The 19,230-nt window shown below is 51.3% G+C and overlaps 1 long non-coding RNA gene across 2 annotated transcripts; it reads right to left on the reverse strand.

Annotated features, from left to right (window-relative positions):
* Nucleotides 1–507: 507 nt before the first annotated feature.
* LOC116654207 lies at nt 508–3,810 on the reverse strand. Of its 2 annotated transcripts, none has more exons than XR_004309220.1 (2): nt 3,318–3,810; nt 508–2,247 (listed from the first exon to the last, which is right to left on the reverse strand). It is a non-coding gene; the product is annotated as an uncharacterized LOC116654207 (long non-coding RNA). The 2 variants fall into 2 exon arrangements; XR_004309221.1 differs by having other exon boundaries at nt 508–2,567.
* Between the last annotated feature and the right edge of the window lie 15,420 nt (nt 3,811–19,230).

Here is a 19,230-nt window from a genome sequence, read left to right on the forward strand (position 1 = left end):
GAGCGGTTTGGAGGGCTGGATTACTGAGCAGCTCCTGCACTGACTCGGAACAGCTGCGTGCCAGCAGCAAAGCCAACAGGTGACGTTGAGTTTGGAGTAAAAGCTCTTAACCCCGCATTGACATTATGAAGCCAATAGAGGGGATGGCCCCGTGCTGGGCCCAATGCTGCAGAACTGCAGGCAGGACACAAATATCCGGATCAGGAATAACCTTTAGGATCCCAGCACTGTGTCCCACATTGAGTGGATGGCTCTGAGACCACTGCCACCTCCATGGGGAACTGCAGGAGCCTCTGGGGCTCAGCCTGAGGTCTTGTGCTCTGAAATGAAGGCTGTGCTGTGAGCATGTATCTCACAGGTGAGCTGTGAGTGGCACTGAAATGAGAGTGAAGGAGTGAAGAGCTGTGAGGTAGCTTGAAGACTGGTGTTAATTACGCAGTAATTTTTGAGCTGTGATCCGTGTCGGACCTGTTGCTGATCCCCAGACAGATGGCGAGTCACACAGGATGGGCTTCTCCTCTTTATTTCCATCTGCTATATTTCATTAAGGCAGCTAAAGATAAAAATATCCTGCATATTATTTTTCCATGCAAGCTACTGCTCCAGCAATTTGATATGGCTGTGACTGGAGTTTCCGAGCGACAAGGAGTTCCTGACTGATCTGTGATCCTTGGTGTGAAAAGAGACCGAGACCCCCCAATCCTCCAGCCTCAGGGTGAGCTCCGTGCTGCCCTCCATGTGCTGCAGGAGAGTCAGTTCACAACAGTTTCTCGGGTGGAAGGGGAGCACAGGCACTGCTGTCTCCTCCGAGAGAAAGTTCCCATTTTCAGGTTCCCACAATTGCAGATGGTGCCATGGAATGGTGATGCAATCACGGAGTCCTTCGGGCATGAAGTCCCCTTTCCCTCTGTGCGGTGGCAATTTGTCCCCAAACCGTTGCTCTGAGCTTTCAGGGCGCAGTGTGCACAGCCCTCTTACAGCTTTGTTTTGGGCTGGTTGAGATTTGGTTTCATGGGTTTATTTTTTTTTAGCTCTACTGCATTTTTGCCTGGTGAAGCCGTGCTCTTACACACACAGCTCGACTGAGCTCAGTGTTAGTTCCTGGACCTGGCTGATGTTTGAGCTTCAGAACTGAGGATGGAGTCTGGCACTGAGACTTTTTGTTCCTGGCTCCCCCAGCCATAGATCTGAATGCTGAGCGTGAGCACAAGAGATGAGCTCTATTCCTTCACCCCACTTTGAAAAGCCAAAAGAAAGCTGTTTCAGGTAGCACAGCTCGCAGCACCGTGAGTGCTGTCAGTGGCAGTGCCTGCAGCACTGCTCCAGAGCCTTTGGTCCAACCCCTCTGCTCTTCGTCTCTCCATGCCTCGAAAAACAAGCCGTTTCCTCACCCTCCTGGCAGTGCTCCCACGAGGAAATTCCTGCTCTGCAGCCCCAGCACAGAACAGCCGCACCATCCCTCCTTCTGTCGGGTCACGTTGCTTCCCCATTCGCAGGGGCCCAGCCCTCACCCCAGGAGAACCTTTGGCTCCGTTCTTGCGCCTGTTCTTCCTCCTCTATTTATTGGAGTTCCACCCTAAGCTCACACTGACTCGGGCCCCAGTTTAGCAAGGAATTTTATCATGTGCTCCACGTAACTGGCTTAGACCTTCCATCTGTTTTTAGCTTATCAGAGCTGCGGGGGGAGCCGCCCAGTTCCGCACCCCTGGCTCTGTGTGCATTGGCTATAGGCATTTCTGAGCAGAGTGCACTTGCCTAAAGTGGAGCAGGAGCTCAGATAAGGACGAAGTACCGGATCCTGTGTTTCATTCCCAGTGGAGTCAGACACAGCAGCGTCTCATTTTGCTGCTGTGCCATAACAAGGTGTGATGGCTACAGGAGCAGGAGGATGCCTGGACTGCACACAGCCACTTACAACTTCTGCCTTCAAAGGCTGCCATATTTAATTCACATCATATAAAAATTCCATTGGCGAAGGGTGGGAAAAACTGAATGTAGAATGAAGACTTGTGTTTTCCTGCAGAGCTCACTGGAGGAGCTGGGCTGTGATGGTCAGATTTCTGCTATAGGTCAGAAGTTCATCGAGTCATCAGATTTCATGTCATGGGGCTGTTCTGTTCCTAATGGCAGCCAGGCAGCACTCAGCCCATGGCCCAGCTTTTATGCTGGGCTCCTTTGGTAAGATAAACGTCAAAGTCATGGGCGAATCATTTTGTGTTTCTGGGAGTGAGTCACTACCTTCCAATTCTACAACAGAGCAGAATATGAAATCAGAAGCTGGCTAGCATTTATGTGAAATACAAAGCCCCGTACTTAACTGGGCTGTTGGTACAGCAAGTTTGTGGTGCACAGATTTAATGCAAGCATTGGGCTGAGCACCCTGCAGACAGCTCATGGGGGTCAGGGACTTCACAAAGACCTGAGAAACCCAGAGCGGGGCCTGAGCTCAGGGTGGGACACAGGGCTGAGCAGCAGCTCGATGCTGTGCGTGTCCTGAGTGATCCCACTACGTAACTGCACTCATCATTCACATGTCTCAGGGGGAGCGGCTGCAGCCACATGTGAAGCTGAAATAAAAGCAGTTTAGCACTTAGTTCTGGGTTGGATCTTTGAATAATTTAAGTCTGTCAGAGACGCCCGCCGTGCATCCTCCTGTGGGTATGTTTGTCTGCAGAATTAAATGAGACAGGGTGTGAGCTGCTCGGGCAGCCAGGTCTGAGCTGCAGCACCGTCACGGTGCAGAAGCTGTGTGTATTGTGGGGGTGCAATGGGGGCAGTGATTGAGAGTTGGCTCACAGAGATTTCATCTGCAGTTTTTCCCTCCCCTTGAATGCTCCCCTGATGCACTGACTGCTGCGTCCTGCCCAGCATCTCTAGGTAAAGGAAGCACGTGGCTGTTGGCTTCTAGGTGTATTCTCTAAATATTTGGTAAATTCACAGAATTCCTTTTAAACCAGCCTGGATGTGATTTCCTGGGAAGGAAGGATTTCTTCAGAAATTATTATTAGAGTGTGATTCATGTGCTCGTATAAGAGCCGGGGAGCAGCAGGAGCAAAGCAGGAGACACTGCCAGAGAGCTCAGCATTAGCGCATTATGGGGGGCAGAAAATTGCTACATTTCTCTTCAATGTGAAAAGATTCAGCGTGCAGGGTTTCATCTGATAGCTCTCGTAATGTGTCTATTACGAGTCCCATAATTACTGAGTGTTACTTTGTATTTCGTATTTACTGAGTAATTACTTTGTATTTCAGAGAAACAGTTCTCCATTATGGCGGCTCCAGAAGCTCTCGGTGTTAGGAAGGGTTTGGGGTCTCACCTGTGGGTGCACAGTGTGGTTTGGGACGGCACTTGGAGTCCTGAGCCCCAAGGGAGCAGCAGCAGGAGCTCATGTTCTGTAGGGCTGTAGGAAGTTCTGTGCGCTGAGGCTGATGTGCAGTGTTTGCTGTGAGCGCTTCGGACCTCGGGCTCGAACCATTGCAAGTGTGCAGAGCTGCTCCTTGGAACCTACTATGGGCTTCAGCAGTGACCTGGAGAAAAAGGCGTGCACAGCATCACAGCATCAAACAACAGAAACAAGGGCAGCTTAGCAAAAATTGGTTTGAAAATGCTCATTAATTAAGCCCATGCAAATCTGTTAGAGGCTCACTAACGCTCTTTTTTTCCCCCTCTTCTTATCCAAACGTGAGTGCTGGTTGCTGTAAGTGGTGCTGGAGGTGCACGGCCATGGGATCACAGGGTGCCGTGACTCTGCGATGTGCTGCTCCGTCCGGCTGCAGCCCTGACCTTAAAGCAGGAGAAGAAACAAGTGAGTAAGCCATGCTATTTATAGCAGAGCTAATTATTTTGATGCGATATGACAGCAGCGGAGTCTGTTTTCTCTTCACTCAATTAATGACAATGGAAAAAGCATTCGATGCCCTTTTAGCAGCGTTCGCTGGCTGCAATGCAAACCTTCTCTGCATGCTTTAAGACAGGGTTTTGCAGTCCAGCAGTGGGGATGCAGAGCTGTGTTGGAGGAGAGGCTGCAGGGAATCGCTGCTCCCAAAGGCAGAAGCTGCTGTTTGGTGGGAAGTCATTCAGTGAGGGCAAACTGCTGTAGAAAATAGTCTGGGACTCGCAAGGGGCTTATAGCAGCATCCCATGTGATGTTAGGGCTGGAGAAACAGGCGTGAACAGCTCTGTGTCTGAATGACCACAGCATCTGACACACTGAGCTCCTGTGGGATGCTGTGGGGGAGAACCCCAGTATGGAGCACCCGTCCAGCCTGGCTCACAGGGCACTGCTCCCCTCTGTGCTGCGTGGTCCTGGTGGGACGCTGCGCTGTGGGGGTCACTCTGCCCTGCTGGCACTGAGAGCTGCCTCTTATTGTGCCCTGTGACCTTTCATGCTCTCAGAGCACAGTGCTGTTTGCTGGGCCCTCTGACTGTCGCTTTGTTCACGTTTTATTTATCTTTTTTTATGCATGTGGGTCAGGCGGCTGCAGGTACAGTGCGATATTCATGAGAGGCCCTGATTTATGCAGGCACGGGGCTGTGCAGCGGGGATTACTGAGTACTGAATGTTATATGCAGCTTTCATTCCTTTCCGCAACTGAAGGACACGGAGTTTCTCCAAGATGGGATTTGTGAGAGCCTCCTTCACGCAGCTGTGTGTGCTGAGGGCAGTGCTGGCCCTACTGCACCGTGGGCAGAGCTCAATGTGGGGAGCTGAACGCAGCCATACAGCCATGCTGCACTGCGGGGCCCTCAGGCACTGCACCTCCATTTGCAGGTACCTCCATCACACGTGGCTGTTTTAGGGGCAGTGATGAGTTTTTGCAAGGTCGCCAGCGTTGTTGTATTGAAGTGGGTCAGGGCAGAGGGAACCTCTCCCGTCTGTATAAGATGGTGAGGGATGAGTTCCAGGCCGGGCAGCTCATTGGTATCAGTGCTCTGCCCCCTGCCACCACCCTCACAGTGCTGCTGGTGCTCAGCCTGGGCAGGCAGCCCCGTCCCACACCTCAAGCTCCCATTCCTGCAGGAGGGGAGTTCCTTTCCACCTCCCTGTGCTGTCCAGGAAAACAAAAAGGCGCTGCTAACATCTCTTCTCCTCCTACGTGCCGTTCTTTCTCAGCTCCCATTAAACTCTTCCCACTCGGGGTGTGGGCAGCAGCACGCACACATCTCCCTCTGCTGTTTTCCTGTCCCCTGGGAGCAGCACTTGCCATGGGGACAGGCAAGGGTTTATTTTTGCTCTTTCTGAGGCTTTGCTGAAGGGGCCCCTCGTGCCACCTCCCTTCCCCCAGCACTCTCATCCCACACAGCAGCAGCACGATGGATGTGAGCACTGTGGAGGGTACGAGGGGTGCAACGCTGCACTGCTAAGCCATGCTCAGGTTATTGCCACTACCACTAAGGGAACAGGGCGGCTTCTGGAAAAGCAGGCTTTGTGATGGGCAAAGAAAGCTCAGCTCGTTCCCTGCAGGATGATGTGCTCTGCTCTTGGGCAGGGGCTGCATGGTGCTCACCATGCCCCATCCACATCAATAGGATGCTTGGAGTCACTCCTCCTGCTGGCAGATGCAATGGGGGAATCCATCTGGGCTCCTTCCATCCTTAAAACTTGTGGGATGATGCTTTGGCAGTGGGTGTGATGGGACAGGTGTTGGGATGATGCTTGTTTCTATGGATGCTCTTTCCCTCTGCGTGTCCCCATGTGTGTCCCTCAGACCCACACTCAGTTCAGCACAGGAGCAGCTCTGGGCACTGCAGCTGCCCTCCCTGCACTCCAGTCACTGTGTGTCTGCCCAGCCAGGAGCTGCAGCTGAGGGAGCAGGAAATCTCCTCCTGATGGAAGTCTGTGTGTGTGGGGGGGAGGGCACCGATGTGCTGTGTGCACTTAAATAACCTCGTCTGCTGGTTAGAGTTCAAGAGACCTAGTTTAAAAAAATGAGAAGGTTTGCAAAGCACAGCTGCATTTTATGTGGATCCATCCAAATCTGCCTGATTTTGTCTCAAGATGGCTGAGAAGGCACTGAGCCCATCCGTCCATCCTGCTCCATGTTCTGTGTGACGGCACTGGAGCACCCACATGTGAGTTGTGTCCCGGGGTGCTGGCAGCCATTGCAGCCACCGACAGCCTGACGTGACTGAACCTTCCGCAGATGATTCTATGAGATAAGGGTGTTTGACCCCACCTTGCTGCCTGCTATGGCCTCCGTGGGCCGGCTCCCCACAGGGCATGGCCAGTGCTTCGAGTGGGAGCCCCGTGGTGCAGGGCTGCCTGCATGGGCACAGCCTGCGGGCACCATGAGCTGTGCCTTGCCAGGCTGGGAACTGAAGGTCACGGAGTAATGGGATCCAGTGCTATTTATGAGCAGTTGCTCGCCGCTGAGGGCAGCAACATTTGATCAGGGGCCGCCCTGTGCAGTGTGTGCTGCCCTGGGCTTCCTCGCCTGCTTTTAGGCAGCTGATGGTGATGCTGGGCTGCCCTGCAGCACTGGGGGGAACCCCCTCAGTTCACCTTCCCTGCTCTGAAGCATCTCTCGTTTGCATGCAGATGTGTCCCCACTGTGCTCTGGGTAAAAGCCCCATCTCCCATTGGTGGGACTCTACTCATTCCCCAAAGGAAACCTTTGGGGTCACAAAGTCCCAGTGCCCGGTGAAGGGCTGGGGGTGGGGAAAGCAGAAGGAAGATTAAAAGGATCAAAGCACTCAGTGCCAGTTTTCAGATGGGGATGAACGAGCGCTGTCCGAACCACAAGAAGATGAGATCTGTTCACAGCTGTGCAGCTGCAGCTCATCCTCACGATGGACAGAGAAAATCTCAACCCAAAGAGCTCCCAAACACTCTATGCCTGGCTCTCTGCCCCCATCTGCCCCATCCTGCTGGCAGCCTCGGCTCCATCCACTCTCACTGCTGCTCTGTGCTGGGCACGGGGACGTTCGGCAGATCAGCCCTTCAGAACAGATTCCTTCCCTGCAAAGCTGATGACGATTCCTGTATTTTTAAAAAGTCTTTTTTTAAAAAAAAAGGTTGTTTGTGGTGCGGATGGGACGGGATGAGCTCAAGCTTTGTGCCATTTTTAGCGCTCTTGGAACCAAGAGAATTGGAGGAACTGAAAATATATGCTTAATCGCCCCCAGGAAAGACTGCCATAATATTTTGGGTTGCATAAGCAAACTAAATTGGAAATCTGGAATCTATTCAAGACCTTTTGATCAGGGAGCTTTGCAAGTGCAGAAAAGTAAAAACACAGACAGATGGGGATTAGAGTTGAGCATCAGGAGAATAATTTCCTCTTTTAATTTCAGTTCCGCCAACGTATAAAAGCATTAACAATCCCCTTACATAACTGCATCCCAGCGGCCGTGGCAGAGCCGCCGTGCTGCCTCTGGGGGATTCATGCCAGCAGGGAACCCCGGCTCCAAACCTGGGCTGTGTTGGGGCTGAAGGCAGCACTGTGTGGGGATGGTGGGACCGTGGGGGATGGCAGCACTATGGAGCTGGAGCTGGGTTGGCAAAACCCGACTGAACAGCCTACAAACCCCAGTCCGCCCTGCTGGGTCACTACAGCAGCATCAGCGGGAGGAGGAGGATTAGGCTGAGGAGCAAAGGGAGATGTTTTTCCCAGTTGTTTGCCAGTGAGAACAAGAGGCTGTGACCCGCTCTGTGCTGCTGTCAGGGCTGCTTCAGGCCCTGAGAAATCAGTACTGTGAGCGGTGCCCTCCAGGCTCATCAGCCACCATAAATACGGGAAAATCAGTTGGAAGCATCGCGAGTTCTACACGACTGGCACATCATCTCCATTCAGATGGGTGATATGTAGGTGCGCATGAGATCACAGCCTGCTATTTAAGGAGGAAACCTCTACTTACATAAATGTCTGATTATGCAACTGTCATGGAAACCAGAGATGGGAAGGATGCTCGGGGTGGGTTTGTCCACACTGCTCTGCACACTCTGGGCTTTGCTCAGGACTGTTAGAACCACACGGCGCTGCTGGGTGCCTTGCTGGAGGAGCCGTGGTTGCTGCTCTCCTCTCCTCCAAGAGCAGACGTTCCCTCAGGAGCGATCCCTGAATTTCATATGCAAGAACCTCCGAGATCCTTCCAAATAATTCCAGCACAAGATATTGTTAGGAAGCTAAAATCAAAGGTACAAGAACTTACATATTTAATAGGATGGAAGAGGCTTTCTGCAAAACCAGAACCACATGGAGGGCATTGGGACATTTCCCCGGTGCAGATTCCAAACGGGGCCATAGGTTGAGCATAGTGCACAGATGCCATGCACGCAGCACGGGCAGTAATTACATCCCCTTTTCTAAACTACGTTATCAGGAAACATCTATATGGTCTGCATGGGCCTAGATTACATTCTCAGAATAGAATGTTCTCTGCACAAAGAGCGCAGTTGTGGTAGATCAATGAGAATGCACTCAGAAACATCAATTAAAGGTAATACAAGTCCTCAGTGCAGGATCAGGGAGCGAGCATGGTTTGAAATCCCAGCTCTGCCTCCCCAGGAATGCAACACAGCAAAACCACTCAGAATTTCATCAGGTTTAAAAATAAAAGTGTCTCTTCTCATTCTCTGCCCAGCTTTCCCCGGGTGCCCAGGTGCACTGAGTTTTCCCAGCTCAGTGTATGAGCATTGCTCAGGAGATCTCGGGCTGCTGCTGCGGGGCTGGGGGCTGCTTCCCACCCCTGTACTGGGCGGCCCAATGCTGTGTGCTGGGAGCACAGCTCTGCTGCCAGCCTGCTCCTGGGCACCATCACATCAACCTCCTGAAGTTCCACATGTACAAATTCAGCAGAGGCCTCCCCATAGGAGACAACTGGGTGAGCCTGGGGTAGATGTGGGAATGAGAGTCAGACCTTCTGCCTTGCTGCCCTTTAATGTGTGCTGCTCGTTTCCATGGGGTGAGCAGTCTGGCCGCCTTTGGACACATCTAGCAGGTGAGACCAGCAGAAGCACCAACAGTGTGTCCTCTGCTGGACCCCTTGATTTTCTGTCATTGAGGAAAATGGGAAAGTAATGTGAATCTTCCGTCAGCCCGTTAATCCCACGTCCCCGTCACGGTCATTAATTCAAATGTGAAACCTGAGCTGGATGAGAGCCCTGTGCCCACAGCAGCGCACGGCCCGGCTCCGTGTGGGTCCGTTCATTACTGCGTGGCACTCATCGATCACAGTGATTGTGGTGGAACATTTTCCCCTCAGCAACTCAGAACAAAGAATACATGGGAGGTGTCCATTTTCTCCGCTCAGCTAATTATTTGGGTCCTGGTACGTTTCAGTTCTCTGCAAGCAGCGCAGGCGAGCAGATTCCATTCATAACTCAAATTCCAAATGGCTTTGGCACCTTCCATTTTCGTGGCTTACTTTATTAATACGGAGGTGTTTTTAGTTGTTGCTGGTTTTTGTGTTTTTTTTTTCCCGAATGCTTTTTCCCTCTGGGCAGAAAGCTGCTCCCTTTTCGTCACAGCCTCTATAATGAATTGCCGTGTACAAAGCCGGTCATACAATACGCAGCAGCAGCGCCGAGCGAGAATCTTTGGGAAGAGTTTCCATAGAAACACTGACGTCCTCCTGGCGAACAGGACACCGAGTTCTTTCAATGGGAGGTATGGGGTTTTAAAGGAGCAGTTGGGTGGCAGAGAGCCAGGCAGGCAGAGCCATGACTCTGCATCTCCCAGCAGAACAGGGGGGCTGCAAAGGGTGGGAGAAAAATCACCAGTGAGCCTCATGTTAGCAAAATGTGGGACGTGATGGCTGCTGCCGAGCGCTGCTGCGTGCAGCTTGGCAACTAATTAAACTGCTGGGCACAGAGTGCACAGGGGCTGGGAGCCGACGGTAGAAATACCAGGCTGAGAAATACCTGCTCCTAAAGCCTTGTTGGGTCTTGTTACTGATTTGCTCCCCTGAAGCCTTGGGTTGAGCACAGGAGCCGTGACGCTGCTGAGCCCCCAGGCCAGGCAGGGTGCACCCCGCAGTGTGCCCTCAGCTCCAGCTCTGCTTGGAACAAGACAAGGGCTTGGCTGATGTTCCAGCTCCGTGTTTTAAATAGCCTCACGTCTGCCCGCTGTGCGGTGGCAGAGCAGCCCTGTCTGGAAGAGGCTGTTTCTAGAAGGAAAAAAGTCAGAGGAAATGTTTTTGACAGAAATGCTGGAAATGGTACAAAACCAAAAGGGAGCGTGCAAAGAGAACTGTGCACTGAACACGGTGTGCAATGGGCAGGAATGCTTCGCTTCGGAGCCATGCCCAGGTGAGATGGGAGAGGGCAAAGAGCTCCTGCCCACAGGGCAAGGCCACAGGGCAACCGGTGCTGGCACAGGGCTGGGCTCCCTGGGGCTGCTGTCCCCATCCCTCTGCCCAAGGCCAGGCCCCACCTCACCACTGTGCCCCACAGCTTGTCTCTCCTTCATGGGTCTGGCAGCCCTGGGGGCAGCCCCACACACCTCTGTTACCTGTATGTGTGCAGCTCTCTCTGGGCTGCAAGTGTGGCATTCCAAAATACCTGCTGGGTTTGCATGCCTCTGCTGCTGAGCGCCTCCTGGCTGGGCACACAAAGCATCCATAACCCCATCACAGCATGTCGGGAGCCTCAGCTATTCTGCACCTTTCCACATCTGCTCTTGGGAGTTTCCAGCTCTGCACCAAACGCAGCCGTGGAGCTGCAGGCCGTAACCACTTGTCCTTTGCTGTTCTCAGAAATGGCAGCTGTTCGTACTGCTGATGCTGCAGAGCTGAAGCTTCCATGATGGAAGTTAAATTATTTCAGATCTGTAAGGTCTGATGGTGCCTGTTGTTCTGGCTGATAATTTTGTAACTAAGACATTTGTTAACCTGGTGGGCTCCAGAAAGGATGTTTGATATCAAAGCAGAGCTCCACCCTTAATGGTACCTCTCTCTTTTGGCCATTAGTCTCGATGTTTTGCTGCGGAATCAGGAATGCTTTATCTTACTTTGTAGATAGGAAAACAATGTGCAGGATGGTAACAGTTCAATGAGGACATCGCCAGAACACGGGCACAGTGACCTGGTTCAGTGCTCTGCACACAGGACGATCTTGTGGAGGTGTTGGAGATAAGGACCAGTTTAGAATGAAAGAGACACTTTAGTTCAGCACTTCTTCCTTCCTTACAGTCAGGTGAATGTCAAGGCTCATTATGCCTTCTCAATTAACATAATCCTATACGGTGTTCAGACAGCAGGTGATGAACTCGATTTAAATGCACATCTCGGTTGGCTTTGCGTGCAGCAGGAAGGGCAGGGCCAGCAGATTCTAAGGCAGATCTTGCAGCTCCCCTTGTGCTACAGGTGCCATCACTTCCAGGCTCTGAAATCCAGAGGTGTTGGATGTATGTGTGGTACCGGGGTGGTACCTTTGGGTGAGGGGAGTCCCACCGGAATGAGACACAACCCGTGTGTGCTGTGGGCACAGCACTGACCTGCTGCTCCTCCCAGATCTGAGCCTGGTACAAGCACAGAGCAACGTGTTCCCTGTGCTGCATCACTGCAGCCTCCTTTCCTGCAGATCCTGCTTCTTTTTTCACATCAGTGCTGATCCTAAATGTAGGACACAGATGCTCAATCCTGCCTTCTGGGCTTTCATTCATCAGCTTTGCAAAGTTTTGGTGATACAACAGTAATAGGAAGCTGCTTGTGCTTAATGGCACGGCATGAGGAGTACTCTGCTGCCCGGCACTGCAGAGGCCCCCAGCAAACAGAGCAGGGAGGAGGGAGGGAGGCATTCTGCTGAAAACAATTTGATCCCAAAAACTAAGCAAGGCCGTAACAATTACAGCCACCTAGTGGGCAAAGGTTTGTTTCGTCTCATTCTTGCATCCGCTTTTACTACTTCTCATGAATACATAAAATCTGAAATATGTTCCTCCTGGCGCTGTGCTCTGGCACTGTCAGGACTGTTGTCCCACCCTGTGCTGCTGCTGAGACTCGGCCGTGCTGGGATGTCTGCTGAGCTGTTGCTGCAGCCAAAGGGGCAGCGCTGCTGCTTTAGCAGATCTCCTTTCTGTGAGCAGCTCATTAGATTTTAAGGTCTGCTCCCTCCACTGCTCTGCTCGTATCCCTTTGGCTCTTGATGTCCTCCATCACTTCAGGAGCTCTTAAGGCATCGCAGGGTATTTCATGTTCTGTGGCATCTCTGGCACGTTTCTACTGAAAAAGAAAATTGGAAAGTAAGTATTTCATCTAAATCTTAGCGTATCAAAAGGAAGAAAAAGCACATGCCTCTATTTCTCTTCCTTTTATACGCAGCAAATGGGCTGAAACTATGAACTTCAGATTTGGGTTCGAGCAGCTCCGAAGCCTCTCGACTTAGCCCACAATAAAATCCACACTGAGGGTTCACAGCAGCTTTTGGATCCACCTCGGAGAGAGGGAAAAGGTCCTCAGTGAGGTTCACTCTTTTGGACGTGGGCTTTTCTGTTGTTTTTTCTTTTAGATTTCACTTGTACTCAAGATTTTAAGAACTCATTTACAAAACAAACCCCTGTGAAACCTGCCCAGGCTTTTGGCCGCTCGCAGTGGGGCAGAATGGCAGAGCGTGGGATTTTTAACCCTATGACGAGCTGTGAGTTTTGGAAATCCTCTTTGGCATGTGTTCAAACCAGCCTTAATGAGAACCACCCCATGCCAACCTCATGACTCAGCCACACCGGCAGCTTCTGACACCCATCCCACAAGTCGTTGGCCTTCCCTGAGAAGAAAACAAGGCTGCCCCTCCTTTCCTTCCTGCAGCCTCACGGGCTGCTGCTCAGCCAGTGCATCTTTTGTATCAGCAGGACTTGATGTTGATCTCGTGCCTATGGACTATGAGATGAGCTGCTGGATATGGTTCCTCCTGCCTTGCAGCTTCATTGTGCTGAGCAGCTTTGCTGTGCTGCCCTGGTTTGTGTTCAGGGCATGGGAGACTTTGTGCAGCCAGCGTGCAAAATCCTTCCTCAGCTCCGGTGCAAATCCTTCTGAAGACAGCTACGCATCAAACGTATCGTGATGTTGCTTCTAAATCCTATGGATGTATTTGTAGGAGGTCCATACCTACGTAGTTTCTGTATCAGTTATATGCTGTATGAATACCCAAGCAGCCGCTACCCAGAGGTAGCCAATGTTTGCAAAGGGAAATGCTGCTCAAATACTGAGGAGCTGCAGAACTGGGAATGCTGGGGTAAACCTCACCCTGTGCCCATTGCACGGCCCCAGGGGAGAGGCTGCAACGACAGGAAGCTGCTCAGCTCTGCCATTGCAAATTATTTGACCTCTGACGCTTTGTTTTGGTTTTATTATCATTTTTTATCTCCGCCTTTTCCATGCATGGGCTGCACAGCACAGCGCCATAAAGAATCTCAGATAGAGGCAGAGCCAGATCTGTGATGCAGTTACCGGTACTTCATTAACCTTTATCTTGACAAGTGGAAATAACGTGCTGTGATTCAGGGTAAATTTTTCACTTGCTGAGAAAAAAAAAAAGTGGTGCCAAAAGGAAGCAAAGAAGCCAGACATGAACCAATACAAGTCTTGATAGAAGAAAGCAGCAGGGCCGGGCTGGCTGGGCACACTGCTGACGTGCTCCCATGTGCTCTGGGTGCCACTCAGCCCCCTGAGCCCCAGCAAAGCAGCTCCTGGCAGGATGGAGTTCAGCCCAGCTTCTGTTCTGCTGCAGCCTGCGGTGGCCGGCAGAGTCCCCCAGAGGAGATGGCAAAGCCAATGAGTAATAAGGAGAACTGATGTTTTTCCAAGCAGAAACCAGCCTGACTCACCACTATTTTGTTTCTTTTATTGTTATTTGTATTGCTCTGATGCCAGACATCAGATCTCAGTTATTGAGCCCAGGATTTTATCACCATATAACAGGAGAAAGTGCCCTCTGAAATGCTTCCAAACTAAATCAATAGGAGGGAAAAAAAGGAAAAAGCAGAGCAGCTTGCTGCAATCCAGGGCAGAACACTTCCCAGCGCCCGGCTGCTGAGCTTGCCATGAAGTCAATGTCTGCTCCTGGCAGGGCTGCCATCAAAGCGGCTCTTTGGAGCTGGTATCTGCCACGGGAACATCTTTCCTGAGCCAGAACCTGGTACACAGCAGGACTTGGATGGCTGGGGATACCTACCAGCCTCTGCCCGTCTGCCAGGCATGATAGGCATCTATCCCTGAAAGCCATCACGCTTATCCTAAGGAGTTTAATAAAGTAGAAGGACCCAGATTCAGTAGTGGCAGTAGAAGCAGAACTGCTCTCAGATCCAGACAGAGGAGTACAAACAAAGAGAACCTCGATGTCTGGCAGACAAAAGCCAACTGGAAGATCAATGCAGGAAAGCTCTGTGTCTGGGGCTGAATGGGAGCAGAACGATGGGCATCACTGTATGTAAAAGCTACTGGGGGCTGTGCAGGAGGAGCAGGTGGAAGAGGTGGAAGAGGGACCTCATGCATGGCTGCATTTGCCCATTAGCAGAGCAATCCAGGAGGCTGCATGACGATGTCTGTGGCACTTCTGTGAGCCCACAGTGGAGAGATGCTCTTGGCCAGTTCTGCTCGAGGAGGGCAGACAGCAGCAGGGCTGCACGATAGATGGATGGATGGACAGACGGATGGATGGAAGGATGGATGGATGGATGGATGGATGATGGATGGATGGATGGATGGGTGGATGGATGGATGGACGGATGGGTGGATGGATGGATGGATGGATGGATGGATGGATGGATGGATGGATGGATGGATGGATGATGGATGCAACTGCAGGATCTCTGCTCCTCTCCTTCCTGCACTGTTTGCATGAATCCTTCCAAAGCTTTTTGGGTGCTTTCTTCTCCTTCCAAGCGGAGGAAATGTGCATGCTTTTGGTTTTCTTTCCCCCCATTAATTTCCTCAGTTCTGAAGCAGAACGGATCTAATTATCCTTCCTTTCCCAGACAAATAGCACGGCTTTGAAAAATTGCCTGTTCTTTTGTACACCTGGCATCTGGAGTTGGTAAAACTCGGAAACTTCTTAAATGCTCCTTGTGGTTGAGAGGAAGGGAGGGTGATATTTAGTCAATGATCTTTGCCCTCATTTTTAAGGAAAAAAACAACAAGCCATCAATTCTGCTGCTGGCAATTGCCAAGGCAGTTAGGCTGAGCTCTCTCTTAAGTGAACAAACACTTACGGATCTATTTATACCTGCCCTGAAGCAGACTGCTGTAGGTGGAAATGCTGTAATTATTTCCTCTCCCTGCTTTCCACTGTCCTAAAAGATCTCCTGGAGCAGCTTGTTCTCAAGTCACTGCTGCACATGGGTGAAATCTGAATGGAACCCATCTTAGCAACAAGCCCAGTTTGGCTCCAGCTGCCAAGAGCAGCTATGACAAAGGTGAGATGCGTGGAGCTGCTATGAGCCAGCTCCTGCTGCTTAGCCCCATCTATCTAAGAAGGCAGAGAATTACAAATTAGGAGCCTGGCTGGCAGCTGAGGGGGGACAGGGACTTGATCAGCACTCAGGGGATGCAATAACACTGTTTTCCCCTGTGCTTCTTTTCCCATCAGTGCATGTTTTCCAATTAATTTCCCTCCCCAAAGCCTCTCTCCGTGATTGTCTTCCTGCTTTTCTCCCTCCTCTTCCCTGGGTTTATTTCTCAGGGCAGCTGATCTCCACTTGCCACTCAGGTTAACTCCGGTTTCAGTATCAAAGATCATTTAAGCTGAAAATAGCTTTTTAATGGGTCCACATCACAGCCCAAGGGTGCCTGGTCAGCAGCCCTCAGCTCCATCCAGCATGCAGAGCTCTGAGCGTTCCCTCACCACGGCCGCAGGCACCACACTGTGTGTCAGGGATGGGGGGTGATGGCCTTGAGCACAGCTGGTTGGGGAGCGGGTGGGAGGAGCTGATGAAGCAGGGGAAAAAGCCCACGAATGCTCAGCAGGGCAGCTGGCTCTGTACGTTTTGATTGTCATGAAAAGGAAAACCATCTCTTTAAGGGCCCATAGATTTTTATCACTGTGTTTCTATGGGTTATTAGGGAATGGCTAGTGGTGCTATTTAGTATTCAGTGTCCAGATTACTCAGCGGTATGAAATAAGTCCTATGCGGTTAGAACACGAAGCCTTGCCCTTCAGTTCAAAGCAACACAGCATGATGCTCCTGGAGCAGGAGCTGCAGGTCCCACTGCTGGGAACTCCTGCCTGATGCGGGCACCAGGGGGGTGGGCTGTGGGTTCCCAACAGCCAGCACTTCTGTGAGCAGAGCTGGCTGTGCTGAGCATCGCCCTGACCCTAAATGTGTAACAGCATCATTGCTTTAGGAAGGTTATCATAGAATCATTGAGGTCCCACTTTGTACTGAGGGCGTGCTGCCATCACAGGCTGCAGGCTGGGGGCTGAGCCATGAGCTGTGACGAGTCCCACAGAGGCAGTCCTAGCAGAGATGTCACAATCCTCACTATGCTTCAGACCTGAGCAGATGCAAAAAAGGCAGCGGTTCAGTGGAGTTCTACTGCGGTGTATTTCAGAAGATGCGCCAGATGGCTGGCAGGGAGTCTTTTAAACCCTGACTTCTCTTCTGAGCCAGCCATGTTATCATCCATCAGACGGTCTCTTTGGGATGACATTGCAGAGCCTGTCTGTCTCCTTTAGGTTTGCCTTGCTCCTGTTTATTTCTAGCTGATTTATTTATATCTGGAACCGATACAAGTGGCACAATTTCTTTGTTTCATTAAAAGATTCCTTGATCTAAATTGTAAAAGATTTGTCTTCGGAGAGATGAAAGTCAACCAAGCGAATGCCTCCCATCCCCAGGCTTCTCCATTCTCTGGGTAAACCTGGGAAAGACATTTTGCTGCACAGTAGTAAGCTGCTGTTGAGGTTAAGGTAGACCTGGCCACCGGCCTGTTGGATATGAACATGTCCCTCATTTGGCCTTCTTAGTTATCATTTTCTAAGAGGTGAAACAGTGTTGACGGAGCTTAGGCTATCAAACACGCGTCAAGGTAAAACCAAGAGCCAACTGCGAGCATGGAAAATTACACCCAGTGCCCAGCAGCTCATTGCCAGGCAAGGAAAATAGTGTTTGTGCAGCTGAGCACTGTCAGTCCCCGTACCCTTGGGCCCGAGCAATCCTAAACTTGACCTGCTGCAACCTGCAGCTCACTGCTGGGCAAACTGCTTGCAGCCCTTCTCTAAAAGGGGCTGTTCATGCCTTGTTTATTAATTCTGTGTGTCTCACCCTTCTGCACCCCCTGATTTTAGGGGGCAGCAGCCATCACTGGTGCAATACGGGGAGACATTTCCTTCCAGCCAGCCCAACTGCTCCACGGATCAGAGGGTTTGAGCACACGGTGCTGCCCTGCAGCCTGTTACTGCCAGCACTGCAGAAGGACAGGCTGTTTGTGGGCACTCTGTATGGGATTGCTGCGTGTTGTTGTGGATGCTTTGAGTGTGATCTGGCTATGAATCACCGTGCTCTTTCTGACCTACTGTCCTAATTGAGCATCGCATGTTCTTCAGAAGCTCTCACTGCCTGCTCTACCTCTTGGCAGTAAAGCAGCAGCCTGGAGCTGCAGGTGTTTGCCCCGCTCCTTCGTTCTGTGACAAATTAGAGGAGAATCAGCAAATCAATGTGCTGAATCACGGAACCTCCCCGAATGTGACCCCACATCGCTGCCCCTTTGTCTGGCTGTTGTCGGTAGCAGGGTCAGGCCGGGACATGGCTTTTCCATCCGCTATGTGAATTTTTCTGCTGTGAATGTTCCAGAAAAATCAAAAGCCTGAGGAAGGGATTCTGTGGAAGCTTTTTAGTCAGTGACTCTGCTCTCATTAGTTTTAGTTTGGAGCAAAGCCTCAGGGCAGGACCAGTACAGTTGTCCTGTTGGTTATGTGGGCACTGCTGTTTCTTTGGGACCCCATAGCTTGGCAGATTGGCAAGAAGAGCTGCTGCTGCCTTGCTTCTCCAGCACATTTAACAGTGTCCTCCTCCCTGACCACCTTGTGTCTTCTCTGCATTAAAGGGAGAACCGCCTGCCTGCTCCGAGACCCCCGTGGTGACACTGGCTGCTCACAGCCCTCTGAAGGACTTCCATCCAAGGGCTTATCGTCACTGCAGAATGAGCTCAGGTTTCCAGCCAGGGGTGCCCCAGCCTCCCAGCCCTGCCCTTGCAGAGCAGCGCAATGGAAAATTGGCGTCGAGTGACCCACCAGGCGCCGCACATTAGGGTTTAAATGCTGCAACTGCTGGCAGGTCTGTAGGGACAGGGACATCCACACTGCCCCATGTTCCCAGCCACCAGGTCCACCCATGCTGCTCTGTGGGCCACCCAAGTGCTGCCTGCACACAGCTGGATTGCAGAGCTCCCTAATTTGCTCCCCTTTGGATACAAGTAGCTGGTAAGAGAGGTGAGGGGTCTGCTCAGTGCAGCCGGGAGAAGCAGCAACAACCCGGATGCTTTAATATTTTTTGCTGCTATTTTTTAATAACATATCCCCATTACGGAAGTCACAGCCCTTCGTCTGCTCCCCTCCCACTGCATGTGTGATGAAGCCCAAAGAGGTGACCCTGTGACACACAGCTCTGCCCAGGGCCCACATCCATGTTCTGCCACTGCTCCCTAAAGGCGTGTTTCTCCCACCCTTCAAAAACCAAAGAGCATTCTGGTTTTAAGGATAGTCACATGCTGACACCTCCTCATGGAGTTCTGTGACATGAGGCCATTTTCAAGGAGAGAAAAAAAGACTTGCTGTGTTTGCTGCTTTGTGTTTGCACTGCTTTTATTAAAATGGTCAGCTGTGAGCTGAGTAATGTATGTAAAATGGTACAGCCCCAGATCTGACTGAGCTGGAGATGTTACAGAAAAGTGTTTTGTGAGAAAACGTTCCCAGCTATGTAGCCTTAGAAACTGGGGAGGTAGAGCTGGAGGTCAGGGAGGGCTATGAATATGGAGAGCCCAGAGATGGGAAAATCACAAGGGAGGCAACTGTGCAGCCAGGATGAAAGATGAGAGCTTCAGCAGAAAGTGGATGAACTTGAGGGAGCAGGGGAAGACACCGTGTGACAGCGGGAGGATTTGTTCCATCCAGCCCCAAACGGGAGCGCGAAAAACAAGTTTGGAGTGGAGAAAAATCAGTCAGAAATGTTCACGTATGACTGTGAGCCTATAGAAAGCTCCAGGACATCCTGGAATACTGCACCATTTATCCCAATCGGAGGGTGAGTCAGCACTCAATTATGTGCAGTCAATTTTATATTCAGTTTTCGATGCGT

Source organism: Coturnix japonica, chromosome 18, assembly GCF_001577835.2.
Source record: "Coturnix japonica isolate 7356 chromosome 18, Coturnix japonica 2.1, whole genome shotgun sequence".
NCBI lineage: Eukaryota > Metazoa > Chordata > Aves > Galliformes > Phasianidae > Coturnix > Coturnix japonica.